Below are 19,590 nucleotides of genomic sequence, written 5' to 3' on the forward strand. Positions count from 1 at the left end.
AGTGAGTCATAAAGATATGGTTCCCAAAGAAGCACTTCTGCAGACGAGGATGTCTTGAAGTAAAGATTGATGAGAGAGTGGTGAATTGCCCAGAGGGGGGAGTGTAGAGGAGGAGTCAGGTACCCCCACCAAAAGCTCTGCCCCCATATTGCCTATATGTTAAGAACCAGAAATTGAGACAAGTGCAGTACCAGTGAGAATGTCTGTACCACAGAGAACCCTGGAAACAAGGTATCCATTGAGAAAACCCTATATGCATTCGCGAAGAAATAATGGCCTTTTGGACAAAGCTGTAGAGGAAGTGTGAAAATTTGTGAAAAAGAAGACTGGTGACGTCATGTGGGGCAGAATTTACGCACCCAGAAAAGATACACAAGGTGAAAGAACATAGACATTCTATAAGATCTGAAGAGGAGGTGGTAAAGATGAGCAACATTTTAGGCTTGAGATAAATATGCTCATGCTATAAAAACGTTGAAGAAAATGCTAAATCAGTTTACACTTGTACAGATGCAGTAATCAAAGTAGACAAAGTGATCTTAAGGCTGGCTACGTAGTGAATAGTTGTGGCAATGCGCCAATGTATAATACATAGGAATGTATAGAACTTGTATATTCCACGATGCACTTTAAGCAAGGCTTGAAACCCTGTGATTGGAAAAGGTTTTTCAGTGTGGCACAGTTGGAAAATAACTAAAGGCGATGGAGAAATACAAGAAAGGCTTGGCTGGCCCAGCACCAAGAAGTTGAGGTCACAGTGAGCCTGGTTATCCATCCAGTAGTTACAGGAACATGAGAAAGAAACAAACTTCTGTTTGAGGTGAAATGGAAAAATACTGAAGGCGTCAAGAGTTCATCATTTAATAATATTAATTGCTGCAAACAGCTTGAAAATGCACTCTCCAGTCACATGGTCAGATCAAAAAAGATATTGGTCTCATTATGAGTAGGGCGGTAAGGGATACTGGGCACCGGTAAGGAGATTGGTACCGGTAATCCCCTACCGCCCTATTCCGAGGTCCTGCTAAGGGACCAGGGCCCTCCCCATTCCCATTGAGCCTAATGGGGCTCAATGGGAATGGGGGAAGGTTGGTGCAATGGGGACTTACCGGTCCCGCCAGGGTCAGACTATACCGGTAAGTCCCCATTGCACCACACCGGACTCGGTCCCGTTATTGGAGGCAGTCATGGCGCAAATAGTGCCATGACTACCTCCAATCTCGTAATGACCCCCATTGTGTCGAGCTACACCGAAACCAAGAAGATGCTCCCTTTTTATACTCAGGCACAGAGATCTACTGCAAGGCCATGTTCAAAGCCTTAATTGACTGGCAGACTGCAAGAGTGATGATAGATGTTTGGATTATTGGGTCGGGAGGCATGATCACGCCGACCCTCCCTGCACCTAGTATGGTACCCTGCGTTCTGTTAGCATGTGGAATATTTGAGAAGGGGACAAGGGTGCCAAAACAATCGTAGGGGGTGACGTATCAAAGAGCCCTATAACTTGTGTAACCAATGAGGTGTCGAGTATCAGTGTGACATGGAAGATGACTTGCACTTGGGATAGGCTAAGTTGCCAACCGGACATTATGTACCCAATCACAACCCCAGTCAGTATCGAACGTATATTTAGATGTTCCCTGTAAGCCTATCACATGCCCAAGTAGGTTTTTGTAGCTTGCCACATAGTGTGACGTCATTGATGATGGGTTTTGACTATGAGTTGCGTTTTTTTATAATATGTGCTGAGAGAAATCGAGTGGACATCTGTTGATGTCTGTTGTAACTCCCTGTTTAAGATAATTGCAAATAAAACAGACCACGTTTTGCCAACTTACTGAGTCGGTTTGATTATTGTTGTTTGAATAAATTCTGCATCCCCATCTATCTCTAAGTATTGCTAGCTCGCCCAGAGCAATTGCCAGTGGTTTAGATTCATTCGAAACCTTCCACCCATCACTTTTATGGTCAGTTTGTTTCTCCTTGTGAGAGAGGGTATGCCCAGACGTGGGTCCCTTGCTCGCTGCGCCACAGGGAACCAGGCTGCACCTCACTGAGGAGGTCCAACAAGGCTGAAACATGTCTGGGGTTGCTTGGTTTTCTGTGCAGAGGGGACCTGGCCTAGCAGTTCGGGCTGGGTTGCTACCTTCGGTGGCGGCAGCTGCTGACTGATTTGCACATGGCTGGTCCCCTTTTGCAATGGCGCAGACGGGCTAAAAAACGGTGGTGTGTAAGGTTGCCCAGAGCAATTGCCAGTGGTTTAGATTCATTCGAAACCTTCCACCCATCACTTTTATGGTGACCTCGCCTTAAGGGGCCATAGGTCTATGGGTTCACGTGGTAGCAGAGGTAGGATGGGTCAGAATCCGTCCACCCAGTAGGCGTTTAAGGGTCTTGGAAATATCGGATGTCCTCTGCCAGTTGGCTGGAGGACCGCAAGGCTTTCTGTGGATAGCGGCCGAGAATCAAGATCTTGCAAGACAAACGGAGCAGGTGGGACGGGTCACTCTTTCATGGAATTCCCCTCATGGTTTCTACAGGCAGCTGAGCGGATCGAAGGCTAAGGTGGCCGGTTGAGGAGGAGACAATCCCGAGGGTCAGGAGCTGAAAAGCGAATAGTGAGAGAGGTGGCAAAAAATGATTTTGTATTAAATGGGGAAAGTGATAATGGGGAGAAAGGGTGCCAAACCAAATGTAGAGAGCCACATATCAGAATAGCCCTATAGGTTGTGTAACCAATGAAGTGTTTAGTATTAGTGTGACACAGAAGATGCCTTGCACTTGGGATGGGCTTAGTTGCCCACCTGACAGTAGGAACCCAATCACAAACCCTGTCAGTATGGAACGTATACTTTGATGTTCCCTGTAAGCCTATCACATCCCCAAGTAGGTTTTTGTAGTTTTCCACACAGTGTGACATTATTGATGACGTGCTTTGACTATAAGAGTTGTGTTTTATATAATACGCGCTGAGTGAAAATGAGCGAACGCCTGTTGATGTCCGTTGTAACTCCCTGTTTTAGATAATTTCAAATAAAACAGACGTTTTGCCAACTTCCTGAGTCAGTTTGATTATTGATGTTTGAGTAAATTCTGCACCCCATCTCTCTCTAAGTATTGCTATCTCATCTTAAAGGGCCCTGTGTCTATGGGTTCAATCGAGGTGGATTGAGGGAGGCTGTAGAGAAGTCTCACTGCTTAATTTTTAGCTATTAGGACACAATTTAGAGGAGTAGTTGGAGTCCCCTGTAACAAAGCATTGCAATAGTCTGATCTGGAATTTACAGGGGTTCCAACGACAACTGGACAATCTGATTCAGCCATCGAGGGTAGGACAGGTCTCAGAATTTTGAGTTGGTAGTAGGTTAGTTTAATAATTTTATTGACATGTTTTATGTATTAATTTCTTGTGTATTTGTAAGGTGCATGTACAACAAATGGTGTTTCAAGGTGCCATAATGCACACAACGTGTGGGAGAACAAGGGAGAAAGATAACAACAAAAACAGTCTTACTAGGCCTTGTGACATTCGGATCGTACAAGTGCAGAATACGAGGTGTGAGGGGGTAGGGAGACGTGCCAGTCAGCTGGAAGTGAAGTGTAGGGGATGGGAAGTGCAGGGTAAAAGGTTCAAGAGAAAGGGGAGAATGAGAGGGGGGGAGCCCCACGGTCTAAGCAAGTGCTGAGGGGAGGCCATGAGGTCATGTGCGAAGGATTGCATGGGATGAAGGGAGAGAGGGTCCACATGTTAAGTGGCCCGTAGAACTCAGAGGGAACCAGGCAGGCAATCACTAAGGCAGGGGGTGTTAACAGGGGAGGGGGAGAGGGAAGAAAGAAGAGAAAAGGAGAGTCTTGAGGAGCTTCCACAATTTAAGACGATCCGGCTCATGCCTGAGCGGGGCACAGAGTCCATTCCAGAGGGCATCTCCTGCAGAGGACAAAGATCTACCCTCAAATCTCTGCTTAGCGAAGCGTTTGATCTGCAGAGAGTTGGAGGTAACACACCGAATGACTTTATCCAGGAGGTGTTTAGGAAGAGAGAGTTGGATGTAGCAGGGTCTCAGGCCCCAGAAAGCCTTGTGGGTTATCCAGTGGGTCTTGAACTTGATCCTAGCAGCAACCATTTGCCAGTGGAGAGATTTTAGGGCTGTAGAGATGCAGTCCCTGGGCTTGAGGCCAAGGATAAGGCTTGTAGTCATATTCTGGATTAGTTGAAGGGGGTGAACGGAGGATAAAGGAAGATTGAGGAAGAGGCTGTTGCAGTAGTCCAGTCTAGAGAGGACCAGAGCTCTGGAGACATTGAGTTTCTGGGGGAAGGTTAGCGAAGGAAGAATGCCTCTGTGGAGGTGTAGCTGATAGTGGGGCTTCTTGGCAGGGTCTGCAATGTGAGGGGAGAAGGAGAGGGAGGAGTCAAAGATGACACTGAGGTCTTTTGCCTCACACGAGAGTGACGTGAGCATTACCATAGATGGCAGACATAGGGTAGGAACTAGATGGGGCCCCAATGAGAAGGATCTCCATCTTACCTGCATTACAGCAGAGATCATTAGCAGCACACTATGTTTGAATAACAGTCAGACAGTCAGGGATGAGAGTGGAAGACGAGGAGGAAGTAGGGGGGATTTGAAGGAGACCTGCATGTCATTTGCACTGGAAGTGAGGAGAGAAGAAGGAAATCAGGTGGGCCAGAAGGTGAAGGTAGATGTTGAGGAACCACGGGGAGAGGATGCAGCCTTGAGGGATGCCACAAGTGGAGAGTGTGATAGAGGAGAGAATAGGGCCCAGTTGAATCTGGGATGGACAGTTGGAGACGAACGAGGTCAGCCAGTCCAGTGCCAGGGCTGTGATGCCAAGTGTGTCATGAGCTGATTAGTCAGGGTGGCACGATGGACCCTGTCAAAGGCAAAGGAAAGATCCAGAAGGAGATTAACAAATGGAGAGTTGGAGTCAAGATTTGAGAGCAAGTCTGCACACATGTTCAGAAGAGCAGTTTCCATGCCTCTGGCTGCTCTGAAGCCGGACTGTGGGTCGTGGAGACAACCAACAGATTCAGTGTGTTGGATTAGTTGGGAGATAGATAGCTTCTCCAGGAGTTTGCACAGAAGGAGGCTAATGGAGATAGGATGGTAGTTAGCAGGAGGGGTCGGCAGAGGGCTTTTTGAGGAGAAGATGCAGAAGGGAGTGGTTGAGCGGTAGCGGGAAGGAGCTAGCGGCAAATAAGTGATTACAGAAATCGGCTGAGGCTGGTGCAAGGGAAGGAATGTTGCCCTTGATAGTTCTGGTGGAGCAGGGGGGAGCCTGTTTGGAGGACATTTTCAAGAGAGGACTTGTCTAGAGACCTCATCCAGTGCTATGGGCGATAAAGAGGAGAGTAACGGTAGGGGGTGGGGGCAAGGTGGCCAAAGGCGAATTGAGCGCTTAGGAGGGAAGAAGGACGGTAGAAGAGGGGAGTGAGGACAGAATGGCCTGAGTTTGGTTAAGATGTGAGAAGCCATTGAAGAACAGAGGGTCGGTGAAGGGAGGGGAGAAATGGAGACTGCATCTTAGATTTGCCTGCCAGATGCATCCCAGTAATTTTTACTTGGCATAGAAGATGTTTGACACTTGAAATTGTACTGGGCAAGATATAGAGGAACTTGTATTGATCAACTGATTTATTTTTGCCAAATATAATGCCCTCTGCCTTGGACGGATTGAGTTGAAGTCTGTTTTCAAGCACCAAGATTTTCATTTATTGGGCGCAAGCTAATACTCGATTAATCGATTTTGGCAAGGATTTATGGAAAATGTGTGCATCATCCGTATAAGAATGATAGCTCAATTTAAACTCTGAGGAGTTTAGAAGTGGCTGGATATAGATGTTGAACAGCACACGGGAACGAGAAGACCCCTGTGGTACTCCACAAAGCACAGGAAGAGATTCGGAATAATAGGATCCCATTTCGACGTGTTGGGTCTGACTGGATAGAAAGTAGGAGAACGATTTCAATGATTCCTTCGACACCAGGGCCACCTTGGAGAATCTGGAAATAAGGATCTCTAAATCGACAGTGGCAAACGCTGCAGATAGGTCATTTCCTTGAGGGCATAGGAGGCTGCTGCTGACAGTTTATTACAGTACCTAGGCATAGGAGGTTCCAATTGGTATTAAATAAAACCAGATCTATCAGCTATAGCAACATGTCATATTTTCTTTGTTGTGCGTATTGAGAACTAGGGGGCAAGGAAAGTGGTTTGCCGGTGGTAATCTTTTCCGTTGAGCCATGGCTTGGTGCTAAAATGTAAGCGACCAGTAATGTGCGTTTTTGGACTGGAAACCGTTTTCTTCCAAAACAGAAATAATTGACAAGGGAAGAGTTTGTCACCACAGCCAAGCAACGCACGTCGTCTTCTCGAGCGGGAACTACCGAACTGACAGCCCATGTATTTAATGAGGAAAGAAGAATATGTAAACGCTCATTTTGGTGTAATACACTAATAGCCACATGAGGGAGGCAAAGCCTAAGTAACGTACCGTCTCCTATCGTGCTAATGTTTGAAATACCTGTCATCATACTGATCAGGTATTTACTTTTCTCAGCAACCGTCACCGTTTCCTGAAGGAGAGGCAAGAATGATTCCTTGGCATAAAGGTGCAAGTATACACTATATGAAGATGCTGGGATCGCCTTCTTTTCCTGGGGTCGAAACATTTGGTTATATTATTAACGCGCTCAGTGACGCAACGACCATTGGGCAAATAGCCAACCTCCTTTCTTTCCCGAAATCTTGGATTATGTTAACTTGATCTGGCAGTCATACAGAGCTGTGGCAAGACTGGACCGGACACAGAGAATAAATAGTTAACAGTTAACAAAGGCCCAGCATTTACTGATGTGAAGCGTTTAATTGTTAGCAACAGGGACGTCATTTCACCAAAATGCCAGGGGCAGTGGAAGTGACATCACATGACCCATTTGACATCACAGAAAGTGATGTAATTTGACCCCACCCCCCAGTGACATCACAGGAAGTGATGGCAAACAACCTTGAGATTTTTTAGATGCATCTAGCACCCGTGTTTCCAGGTGCTCTCGTTTCAGCCAGATATAAGAACCGAGGCACAGAGGGAGGCATGATTTGTCCACGATTCCCCATTTGGGGAATGCCATTTTGCAGATTCGACTTGGGGTCTATATGTAAAACATACATCATGCAGTATTTCTAACAGGTTAACAGAAATCTGTAACACAGGCTACAGCTAGGGTATGAAACATCTATAGATCAATGGACAAAGAAGTACATGTTATCTATGGCATTGCTGTGCTGTGTTAAACAAGCCAAAAAAGCACTGACCCGGGGAGGTGTGCACTGCTGTTTCACCAGGAGAAAAATGCTGCACGGGCAAGGCCTGAAAATGAAATCATTGACCAGGATTTAGTATCAACAAAATTCCCTGGTTATAAATGTATATGTGATTCAGATACCACTACGATAGAAGAAACCTATCAGACTGGTCTGCGTGCAGAGAGGGGAGTGCACCTGATAAAGCTATCTTTGCTGCAGAATAATAGCTGTGAAAGTTTATTTCACTATACCCAAGAACCCCCATAGTTTTTATTATCTAAGCATAATACTGGGCCAGAGGACTTTACAAAAAAAAAAAAAACATTTAATATAATACCATTGCTGCATACATATATTCATAGCATCACACAGTTATTTAAAATTGAAAACACCCACAAGTTGCTTCTCACCGGGGACTCACTGACAGGCGCGCGCTGCACACTACCACTTTGTCAGACCCATTGGTGCCCAATGGCGCAGCAGAAAATGTGGCAGCTCCCCTGCGAGCCATACTTTGGGGGCCCCCCCAAGCTCCTTAACAAAATGGTACATTACAAAGCATATTCTCTGGGAAACTGTGGGTAAAAAGCCAACAATGTGAGTAAAAGGCCAACAATTGTTTTGTAGGGTGTAGGGTAAATCATGAAAAAAGCACAATAGATGCAAGTCACCAAACGTGCACTGAGCATTTACCAATGCATTATCATGGCGGTCCCTGTATTATATGCCAGTGTAAAAAAACATTTGTATGTTGGCTGTGCTCATACATTTCCATGCTGGCTCCACCAACATATGCTAGTATTCCCATATAAGACCATACTTATATTAGCTTTAAGACCTTTTTCTATAGTATCATTACTGGCCCTGGGCACAAAACTGGCTCTGCCAATATATGCCAGTACTCCTATTTAAGTACATACATCCTTTGGTTTGGCCATTAAAAGTGACATGTAACAATAAGAACACCTGTACAAACTGGTTCCAATGTTAGCCAGTCTAGACCCATAACAACAGTTATCTTGCTTGATTCATCATAGATGCTCAGTTAATAAAAAGTCATGCTACAGCGAAGAATATACAGGCCGCTACGCCAAAACATCAGTCTAGGTAACACTACTTATCATGCTTCCTTTTTTATAGATGCCGAGTAATAAATGTCATGCCATAGTAAGCAATGGCTAGACTGACTGCACCAAAATGCCAGTCTAGCCAAGAAATGGAAGACATGAACTTGCCTTTGTCAATAAATACCAGTAAAACATGCAAAGTCAATAAAGGATATGGCAAAAATGCTCCAGTGGTCCCCAGTCTCCCAGGGCCTTACACATATGCATCCCCTTTCACCCACCAGTCAGTCACCCACACATCTCCTCTTGCTCATGCTCACAGTGGATTCACCACACAAGCACACACCAAAACTCACTCAACACATTCAAACACACATTACCACATGTATGCTCATTCACCCACCAGTCACTCACTCACATCTTCTCTTACATGCACTCATTGCATTCTTTGCGCAGGCACACAACTACCCAACTGGAACATTCAAAAACACACCATCACATTCACACTCATTCACCCACCAGTCACTCACACACACATTCTCTTACATCCACTTATTGCATGCTATACACAGGCCCACACCCACCCACCCAGCACATTCACAAACACACGGCACATCACTTCTCATTCACCCACCAGTCACTCACATCTTTGATTACATCCACTCATTGCATTCTCTACACAGGAACACACCCACCCAGAAAACTCAAAATCACACATCACATCACTGCTCATTCACCCACCATTCACATGCATACATCTGACATGCACTTCACATATGCAAAACACACAACATATTACAAAACAAAAGCTTTCTTACCTTTTTCTTGCAACTTTGGTTCATCCTTCCAGGCCCCCTCGACTCCTCCGTGCTGCTCACAAACTGGAACCAGGAAGCTGCGAGAGCTTCCTGGTTCCTGTGTGTGAGCTTCAAGGAAGTCGAGGGAGAAGGGTTGGAGCTGAACGTGGCATGTGACATGTGCCACATGTCAGGGTCAGCTCCAACCCCTACTGAGTGCTTCCCCGGCCCAACCTTCACCCTGAGGGGTGAGGACTGAGACGGGGACCCACCAGACTTGGTGTGGCAGGCCACCCCATGCCACGCGGGTGGAGGGGGCCCGCTGCACAGGGAGCACCCGGGTATTTTCAGGACCAAAAATAACATATCTTTTTAGATTTGGGGTCGCAAGGGAGTCAGCATGACGGACTCTTCACTGAACATTGCCCACCGCTTTGTGTTTCCAGCCTCTCCTCTAGTTGTTACAGTCAGAGTTGGATCTGGAATAATAGTTATCTGCATGCAATCTTACTACTTATTGAGTTCAAATATAGGGTAACAATTATAAGCACATTCTGTGTAAGGTTCTTAAACAATGGACTTTTCCTTTGTGGAAACCAGTCAATTTCTTAAAAAGTTACTGTAATAAGCTTCCAACAAAAACAAACTCAACAAACTCTCCCCCGATGTGGATTATTCTGTGATTGCCTGGAATGTCTCTTGGGTTGGGAAAGGACCCCGCTTTTACCCTCTGCTCCAGACACTCTCCTACATCAATTTAGCAGTGTGTTACTCACGTTCCATGTCAATAGCGTGTGGCATGTGAACAATGAAAGTGCACTCCATTCCTTCCTTCTACTCTACAATTGTTTCAGGCCCCAGAGGCGTTTCTCACAGGAGAAACTACAGTAATAACGTGACACGTTCAAGATAAATCCTGACCCTGCAGGAAGCTTGAGAGACCGAAACAATTGCTCGGTAATGAAAACGAGAATGTAGTCTACCTTCATTTTTTGTATTCATTGATGGCCTGCAACTACCCAAACTACATAGACAATTTCAGAGCTGCTGCAGGAGGTTTTGCAGAGTGTGCACGGAATAGCTTGAGAGTTTCTGGAAGGTTGTTGACCCGGGTCTCAGCAGCAATGTGACCTGAACAGGTGCCTGCAGTTAGGATCCTATGAAAGTGAAGCAAGTGTAAGTCACTGGCATACCCAGCCTTGTGCCTGCCCTTCAGAATGGCAGAACATGGCAGCAGCTTTTCTTTCTATGGGGAACATGGTGCATGATCTTTCTTAGCTCTGAAGTAACCCCCAGATATCCATTTCAGGCTCTGGACTTTTCAATGGGATCCCAAGATCAATTATTTCCAAAGTCTCTGAAACAGTGGCGGCTGGTGAATTCTTTAAGTGAAGGGGCATAAACATTTCTCACAAAGATGTCAGTGCCACGAAGCATAAAGAGGGAGTCCAAACCAACCAAGGGGAGTGTGTAGGGGTTATCCTCTCCTCCCTCCGAGAATATTTTTTGAATAATGGTTTAACATGGTGCATTTTACAACACACTTTAAGTGAAATATTGGGTAAAAAACCAAACACTTAACAATTGGTTTTGTAGTGTTACTCATGAAAAATCCAATAGATGCTAGTCATCAAGTGCACAAGAACATTTCCCAACACATTTGCATTATGCCTTTGCCCACAATATATGTCAGTATTAAAACATTTACACACTGGCTGCGCCCCGGCATTTCCATGCTACCTGCACCAATATATGCCTGTATTCCCAAATAACAACATACCTATATTTACTTTGCGCATAATTGCAGTATTCATACTATAAAAAAACATGCTCTTGGCAGTTCTGCCAATATATTACAGTATGCCCACATGAAACATTTTTCAAACTAGATGCACCAAAATGCCTGTCTAGCTACTTGCTTTATCATTGATGTTCAGTAAAAAAAAGTCTTGCCACAGTAAGAAACAGCTAGATTGGTTGCACCAAAATACCAATCTAGCCACATAGTAACACATACTATGCTTGTTTTATCATAGATTCCCAGCAAAAAAAGCCATGCCAAAGTAAGAAGTCGCTAAAACTGGCTGCACCAAAATTCCAGTCTACCCATGTAATAACATATCATGCATGCTTTATCATAGATGTCCAATTGAAGATGCCATGCCAAAGAAATGTCTAGACTGGCTGCACAAAAAGGCCTGTGTAGCCACATAATAACGCATCATCATTATTGAATGGACATCTTTGATTTTGCTGTTGAATAGCCCACTGGAAGCCCCTCCACCTAAATCAGCAGCCAGTCTGAATAAGACAAGCACACACCACACACATCCACGCAACATTCACTCGCTCATATGGAAAGCATTAATTTGTGCACCCATACACCATACACTTGCTCAATGATACACACATCCAGGACCGACCCATACATCATACTCTCACTCATTTATCCACATATGATATGATATGATACAGCATTTATAATGTGCCTATACACAAGTGTTTCAAGGCGGGAAAAGGCAAGGGAGGGGGAACATAGAGAGGAAAAAGACAACAATCTTACCAGGCCAGGTGACATTGAGATCGCACAAGTGCAGGGGAGGGGGAAGGGGAGAGAGGGGCAGTGCAATACATAGGATCAACAGTAAGAATAAATAAATAAAACAATAGGTAAAAGTGCAGCCAGCTAGTGGCAAGTGCAACAGAAGTGCAGACATCAAGTGCCGAGAGCTTGGGGTGTGTAGGGATACATAAACAGCCCCCAAGTGCAGGGGTTGCCCAGGAGGTAGTGCAGGTATGCAGCTGGTGGTGGAGGGGATCTGGGCCCGAGATCAGAGGGTAACCAGGAGACCATTGCCGTTTCAGTCATGAGTTCAGCAGGGGAGAGGAGGAGAGAAAGCAGAAGCAAAGAGAAAGGTCTTGAGGTGCTTCCGGAACCAGAGATGGTTCTCCTCGAGTTTCAGGGAGGCAGGGAGGCTGTTCCAGAGGGAGGCACCAACTGAAGAAAGAGATCTACCACTAACTTGTTGCATGAAGAAGTGACTGACCCTGAGGGAGTTGGAGGAGGATGAGCGAAGAGCTCCATACGGAAGACATTTAGGAAGAAACAGTGGGAGGTATTGAGGCACCAAGGCCCAGAAGGCATTGTGGACAACACAGAGGGTTTTGAACTTAATCCTCACAACCACTGGGAGCCAGTGCAGAATAACATTGTATTTTTTCTTACCTTCGGCCACAGTCCAGACTCTGCTCCCCATCCCGCGCTGGCCTGCCAAGAAACACGGAAGCCCTTTGGCTCTTGCACCACACCAACAGGAACCAGGAAGCAAAGAGCGCTTCTTGCACATGCGTCCAGGAGACGTAGCACTACCAAGTCACCATCCCAGTCCATCTGAATATGTGGAGAAGTGTGGGAGTGGCCACACGCACATTCAGTGGTGCAGTTGCCCAGCCTACATCCCCAATGCAAAAAACAAAAAGGGGTACCTGCAGTAAGTCCCTAGTCCAACAGGCCATGAAACAGTGAAAATATAGGGTTTTGAACTAGTGGACAAAGGATAACAGAACACACGAATATTTTTAACTTGGTTTATTCCAATCGGCCAGGCAAGACTGGGCAAGCAAAACTCCCCAGCCTTGCATCGCCCATTGGACTTGCGCGCTGGGCAACAGAGAAAAGGGAAACCATGTTTCCCTTTAACAATTCAAGCAAGCTCAGGAGCACTTCCTCAGTTATAAAGAGCAATTGGAGGAGCGCTAAAAGGTTTACACTGTGCTGGATTGGCACTTCCATAATGGATGAGGGTACTGACAGGTGAGCACCCCCTCGCCCATTATGGACGAGCTACCACTGCTCTGAAAATTTCAATAGCACCCACAGATGAGGGTCGCCATCATCCTGTACACAAAGCATACTATTGAGGAACGGTGGGGTGTTGCCAGGTGAAGCACCCTGCTGGATAACCAGAATACTGGAATGTCAGCAAGTCACTTTCCACTAAAAACCGATTGAGCTGGAAAGCGATGCAGCAAACCTCAAGTGATTTTCTCAACTGGGGTATACTCAGTCTCTGGAGCAGCTTTCATCAGCAGGAAGGTCATCGGACCAGCCTTCTAGGAGCCAAGAAACATACAATGACCAGGTAATAAAGTATTCAGCTGAGACCAGTGTGTAAGAAAAGTATCCATGTCCGAAGGCCCGTTACAAAAGGCCAAACCTGCGGATTTCAGAACAAAAGGCTGCATTGTCCAGGTTCAACCTTTTGTAACAAGCCCTCTCCCAGTCAGGGGCCCACCCCCCCCCCCCACGATCATCTCACCACTGCGCAGGAACCTCAGCCCTCCTTCACCTGCTCCCGCCCTTCCCTCCACTTATCCTTTGCGGGATCCAGCCCCGGCTACTTCCTTCCGGTAGTGTAGATACTGCGACCCCTGAAATCTGGCGCACAGCATGCAGTGCTTTTGTGGGCAAACCTTTGTGCCTCAGGCTTCCAGGACCGTGGAATCTAGGCCGCAAACAGTGAGGCAAATCTAGTAGTGAGGCTTCAGGACCTAGTCTGGAAAGTGATGTTTAACATTTTTGTGGTTTTCATGCCATCAGCCAATCTGGTGAAATCTTACAGAGGAGCAGAACTCAAAGCCAACCAGGAATTCGATTTGTTAAAGACAAGAGAAGATAAGGCACAGAACACCCGGATGAATTCTTTTCTCTCTGACTTGAACTTTATTACAGGGAAAATCAGGTGTCTTGGCCATTTACTTTTAGGAAAGTATAAAAAAAGAAGAAAACTGTTTTTTGTTTTTTTTGTTCTGTGGGGGTTTGTAGATCAAAACACAGTAAACACAGTGTGCCTGTTTCTCGAATCAATGGCAAAAGAACAACAGGGTTTATTTCTTCCTGGTTTTCTTTTATCATCTTTTGGTATCCATGACAAATTCTCCTTGTTCTCTGTCTCTAGGCCAAGCGGCCCCAGCGATCTGTGATAAAGCGGTTCCATTTGAATGATTATGGGCCTCATTACGAGGTTGGAGGTAAGTAAATGTCTTTACCGGCATGGAGAAAATACCGCGCCGTGTAGTAAAGAGCCCGCTCATAGAGAGCTATTACGACTTCGTGGGCACGAACTTTGCGCCATGCCGGTAACGACATTAACGGCATGATGCTAAAGTCCCGAAAATGGCCCTTAGCGGCATCATGTAAAGCGCAGATAGCACACCCGGCATGAATCAAGGTGGCATTAGCGGTCACCGCTATCAGCGGTGACCTCTAATAACGGTCACCGCAAATATGCAATAAAGTAGCGTCATCGCACAGGAACGGGAAGGAGCATGCGGCCATCTTTAAAAACACAATCCATTGCCATCCTCAGCACCCAGGACCTGGAGTATATTGCTGTCTACCCACATCAACCCACAGCAGCTACATAATGGGTAAGGCAGTGAAAAAAGGCGCCTACCGCCTGCGCAAGGAGCGCTTTAATGAAGAAGAGCTCACCATGCTGGCAGAGAACCTGGCTGAGAATGCCAATGTTGTATTTGCTCAGAGCCTCAAGAGGGAAGCAGTCATCAAGAAGAATGAGATCTGGGCACTAGTTGCACAAAGAGTCAGCGCGGTTGGCAACACCCCACGCACAACTAAGGATGTCAGGAAGAGGTGGGATGACCTGCGCCTGCGTGTCAGGAATATCCTGTCCGCACACAGGACCCAAGCCATGGCAACTGGTGGAGGATCAAGCTCACTGATAAAGCTGTCCCGGTGGGAGGAGATATGTGCCAGCACGATCGACATAGAGGCCATCGAAGGCATGGGTGACATAGAGTGTGTTGCAACCTCATCGGCGGAAGGAGGTGAGTGTCCTAAGAAAACACTGTGATACAGAGTCTGATGATAGTCGACCAATGTGTCTGTCTAAAGTGGCAAGCCATGCCCCAATACACACACATTCCCAGCCTAGTTGTCGTCCGCAGCACAGACACATGCTGATGCCTGCAGTAAGGCAATGCCATACCTTACACTAACCACACTAAGATGTTAATGGCATAAGTCACACTGCATGCAGGCCACAACAGATATGCATGTCACATAGCATACGCCTGCCCGAACATGAGTGACCACGATGGATGCCTGCATTACCCACCCATATAGCAAGCAACTTTATCATCCAAACTCCACTGCCTATTACCCTCTACTGTGTAGATTATAGAAATGTATACATGATGCTTCTCAAACCATCACTCATGCCGTCCCTCCCTTCGACCCCCACAGGCTCAGATCCTGACAGCGAGGTCCGGGACTCACCCCCACAGCCGACCAGACCCCGGAAGAGGGCCCAGGATGAAGGCAACAGGCCTTCCACCTCCAAAGCCCCACACAAGCTACGGCAGCCACCGAAGAGCAAACTACCTCAGGATACCACGGAACTGGTGCCGCTAAGGCCCGTCAGCACTGTACCCACAACTCCATTGACAATGGCACAGGAGACAGTTGAAGGTGCACTCTCTGCAGAGAACGGTTCTGTCGGGGAGGCGACAGCTACCACATCCCTGACTGATGACGACATGCGTGGACAGGTGTGTGTGCCCGTGTAGGATGACTACCTCGACCTGCCTGCCACACCAAATCCGGCACCATCCCCCCAATTGATTTTGAGCATGACAGTTGTGGGGGGTTGGGGGAGAGTGTGTGGGGGGTTGTGAGGGGGAAGGGGGTGTGTGGTGGAGGGTTACTGCACGTTCATCTTTATTGGACAGTTAAATACACCCGTTGTGTGAAATAAATATCTTGAGTGGGCATTCCTCATTGTGCATGTGTCATTTATTCATAAACAGTGCATAGTGTACATGTATTCCCACACCCAGTGCCCTCTGTCCAACTATCATGTCAGCCTCTGCAGCCATTTTTGTCAGAAATATTGTGCAATCACTGATTGACGCACAGCACATCCCTCCTGTACATTGGCACCTCGATGATATGGAGCCACATCTTCTTCATCCCCTTCATCATCACCAGGTGGTAGCAGTTCAATGTCAGGGGGCAGGGGCACGTTCCGTCGGATACACATGTTGTGCAGCATGACACATGCCATGATGATCTTGGCCACCTTCTCATGGCTGTAGAGGAGTGCCCCACCCGACCGTCTAAGGCAGCAAAACCGTGCCTTCAACAGGCTAAAGGTCTGCTCAATGACCACACAGGTACGGGTGTGGGAACGATTGTAGTCCTCCTCGTGCTTGTTCTGTGGGTTTCGGACAGGGGTGATGAGCCATGGCTTCAAGGGATAGCCACTATCACCTGCATAGGAAGCACAAAAAGGTATATGTCAGTCAATTCATGATGGACAGCTGTACTAGTCACACATGCCTGCAGATTATCGTTGGTCACATGCACCTGGTTGTATGCACGCCATTTTTATGCCCTCAATGTGTCCTGTGCCATGGACTAATGGTGTGGGTTACATCTTCAAGATGATACATGGTGTGCACAGCCTTGATGTTGCTCATGCATTGTGGGCGCATACAGCTGTGTTTGTGTCAAATTTGTGATGTGTTGTGTTCTGTAAGATTTTCCGACTGGGAGCATCGGCAGTAGGCTTTGCAATATTAGGCATTCAGCGCTGATTTTTCCCATGGTGACATGCTGCACTCCTGTGGTTGTGGCGGCCCTGTGACAGACAGTGGATTCCCTTGGTTGTTTTGTTCAATGCACTCCCATGGATGCTTGTCCTGTGTGGTGATTTGCTGGAGACAGCAACATAGTGCATATTCACTGCATGTTGCTGGATGGTGTTACAGAGGGTGAGGTCCATTGATGAGTGGTGCACGTGTTGTGGGATGTGGGGTGGTTTACTGCTTGGCATGTTGTGATAGTTGTTGACCTTACTTCAGTCCTATGGGATTTGGTTGTCATCTTCTGTTTGAGATGCTTTGGGGTACAGTGTTTAGTGATGTGCACATTGTGCTGTCACATCAACATTGACACCATGGTGGTGTGTGCATCTCTTCACCCATTTCACTGCCATGTGCCTGTCATGCAATTTACCAATCAGCCAGGCACGTCGCCCTGCATGTCGCTCCATGTAGCGTGGTAGCGTGGAGTTCAGCAGAACCATTGCGTCATGAATTGATCCGGAATATCAGGCACAACAATGTGTGATGGTCTTGCTGGCGTCACATACCATCTGCATATTGATGGAATGGTATTGCTTGCAGTTGCTGTACACCACCTCCATGGCATGCGGGACCACCAACTCCACGTGGGTGCAGTCGAGGGCACCTATACAATTTGGCATGCCTGCCAGCGCATGGAAAGCAGCTTTTGTATCAGAGATCTCCTGGGGAGTCTGTGGTAGGGATATGCAGTCGCTTGTGTGCTTGAGGAGGGCATCCAGCACTTGGTTCAGAATGCAAGAAAATAAGGGTTGTGATATGCCATGCATGTGCCCCACTGTGTGCTGGTAGGTGTCTGTGGCAAGGAAGTGGAACACTGACACTACCTTCAGTAGAGGGGGGATGGCAGTGCGTATTTCAATGAGGCTGACAATGGGCCTCATTACAAATCAGGCAGTCCGTAAATAACGGTGGCAGTAAACCCGCCGCCACCGTTGTTTTCGGACCGCCTGATCCCGACTCCTGCAGGCGGGAGCTGATATTCCCGCCAGGTTTGACCTGGCGGGTTTAACACCGCCCGCCTGCAGGCGGACGAGGAAACACCGGCAGCATCATGAGATGCTGCCGGTGTTTCCATGATCCCCATTCCCATTGAGTCCAATAGGACTCAATGGGAATGGGGATTAACACCATTCCGCCTCCGTGATTCCCGCCTCGGTTACCGCCGGACTCATAATGAGGCCCAATGTCTTCGTGTATCATGTCCACGATGGTGGTGATGGTGTCCCGGTCCAGACGGTATAGGGTGTGGATCTGCTCAGGGGTTAGTTTGAATGGACTGGCTCTGATGCGAGGGATTGGGGGCTGCCTGCGTGGTACCACTGGCTGCACTGGTGGGGCATGCTGGGCCTGTCTCACCCTCCTTCTCCTCCTGCGTCTCCTCTGCGGTGCCTGCTGTTGCTGTTGCTGTTGTTGCTGTTGCTGGTGTAGCAATGTAAGCATGTCCTCCATCCCCAGTATTGCTACTACTAGTGGAATCATTTTGGTGTGGGAAGGGGTGTGGTGTGTGGGTGTGCTCCTTTTGTGCTGGCTCAGACTGCATTGCCTCAACCTGTGCTGATTGTGTGCACCTGTGGCAGTTGGGAACACTACACATAGCATTTTATGGTTGGTTCACGATGCTGGTATTGCCGGCATGCCAGTATCCCCTATTAGCGCTTTCATGATGCCGGTATTTGCTTGTCCGCCTGACTTGTGATGTCCTCCCATTAGCGGCATGACGGTGTTGCCGGCATGATGGGCCGCGTGCCTGCGCCTGTGCTGCTATTAGAGGCACCATCATTAACGGTGCCTCTAATACCGGGGTCTTAGGTCGAAATAGTTGGAACGGTATGCGATGCCAGTAATCCTTTACCAGCATTGTTTTTCCATTACCTCCAACCTCGTAATGACCCCCTATGTAGCTCTTTTTAGTTTGGGCAATTAGCTGGCACTTTCGCCACCTATAATCCAAAACTATTGCATTACGGTACAGAGAGTTTAGGGAGAATTGGCACATGTTAGGGACACAGAGCTTGGAGGTGTTATTTGGTTATTTGACCACCCATTGACTGCCCAGGGCCATGCTAATCCATGTGGACGTTAACACCCAGTTCCTGTCCCTGCCCACCCCCCAAAACACCTCCTAATGGCAACGATTTTAGCTCATTTTATTCAAGCCGTACCCTGAAACTTTGCACTGGAAAGACGGAACACTTTTTTTTTCTTCAGATCAGTCTTCTGGGAGTTAATTAATTAACTGAAGCTGTAAACCAGCTACTGGTGTAATAAAAATGTCTTAAGCAGATCTGCGTCAGCCTCTTGATAAGCGTTTGGCATGTCCTTCACTGAAGTCATGTTCAAAACAAGCATTAACAAAGCCAACGGTTTTGGCATGTACATAAGTATTAGGCATTTGCCAGGCAGTGCTATTAGATGCCCACGTGCTTACACTATTTTGCACCTGCTACCATAAGTGGCCATTTACTACCACTACGTCAGTGTCGGGCAAGTGCCTTTCCCATGCCTACACAAAATGCCAAACTCTTGGCATTGCCAATGCTTGTTTTCGTTTGATGCTAGTGCCAGGTCCCGCGCAGGTCTGTGGTGTTTTGTAGGTTTGTGCAGCTACGTGGGTTTTGTGGGCCTGTGTATATGTGTATAAAACACACCATTCTGAATTCCACCCTCTGGTTTATTGGAAGCCAGTGCAGGGGCTGAAAGCCAGGGGTTGTGTGGTCTCTCTGGTTGTA

Source organism: Ambystoma mexicanum, chromosome 3q (assembly GCF_040938575.1).
Source record: "Ambystoma mexicanum isolate Mex_15411 chromosome 3q, UKY_AmexF1_1, whole genome shotgun sequence".
Lineage (NCBI taxonomy): Eukaryota > Metazoa > Chordata > Amphibia > Caudata > Ambystomatidae > Ambystoma > Ambystoma mexicanum.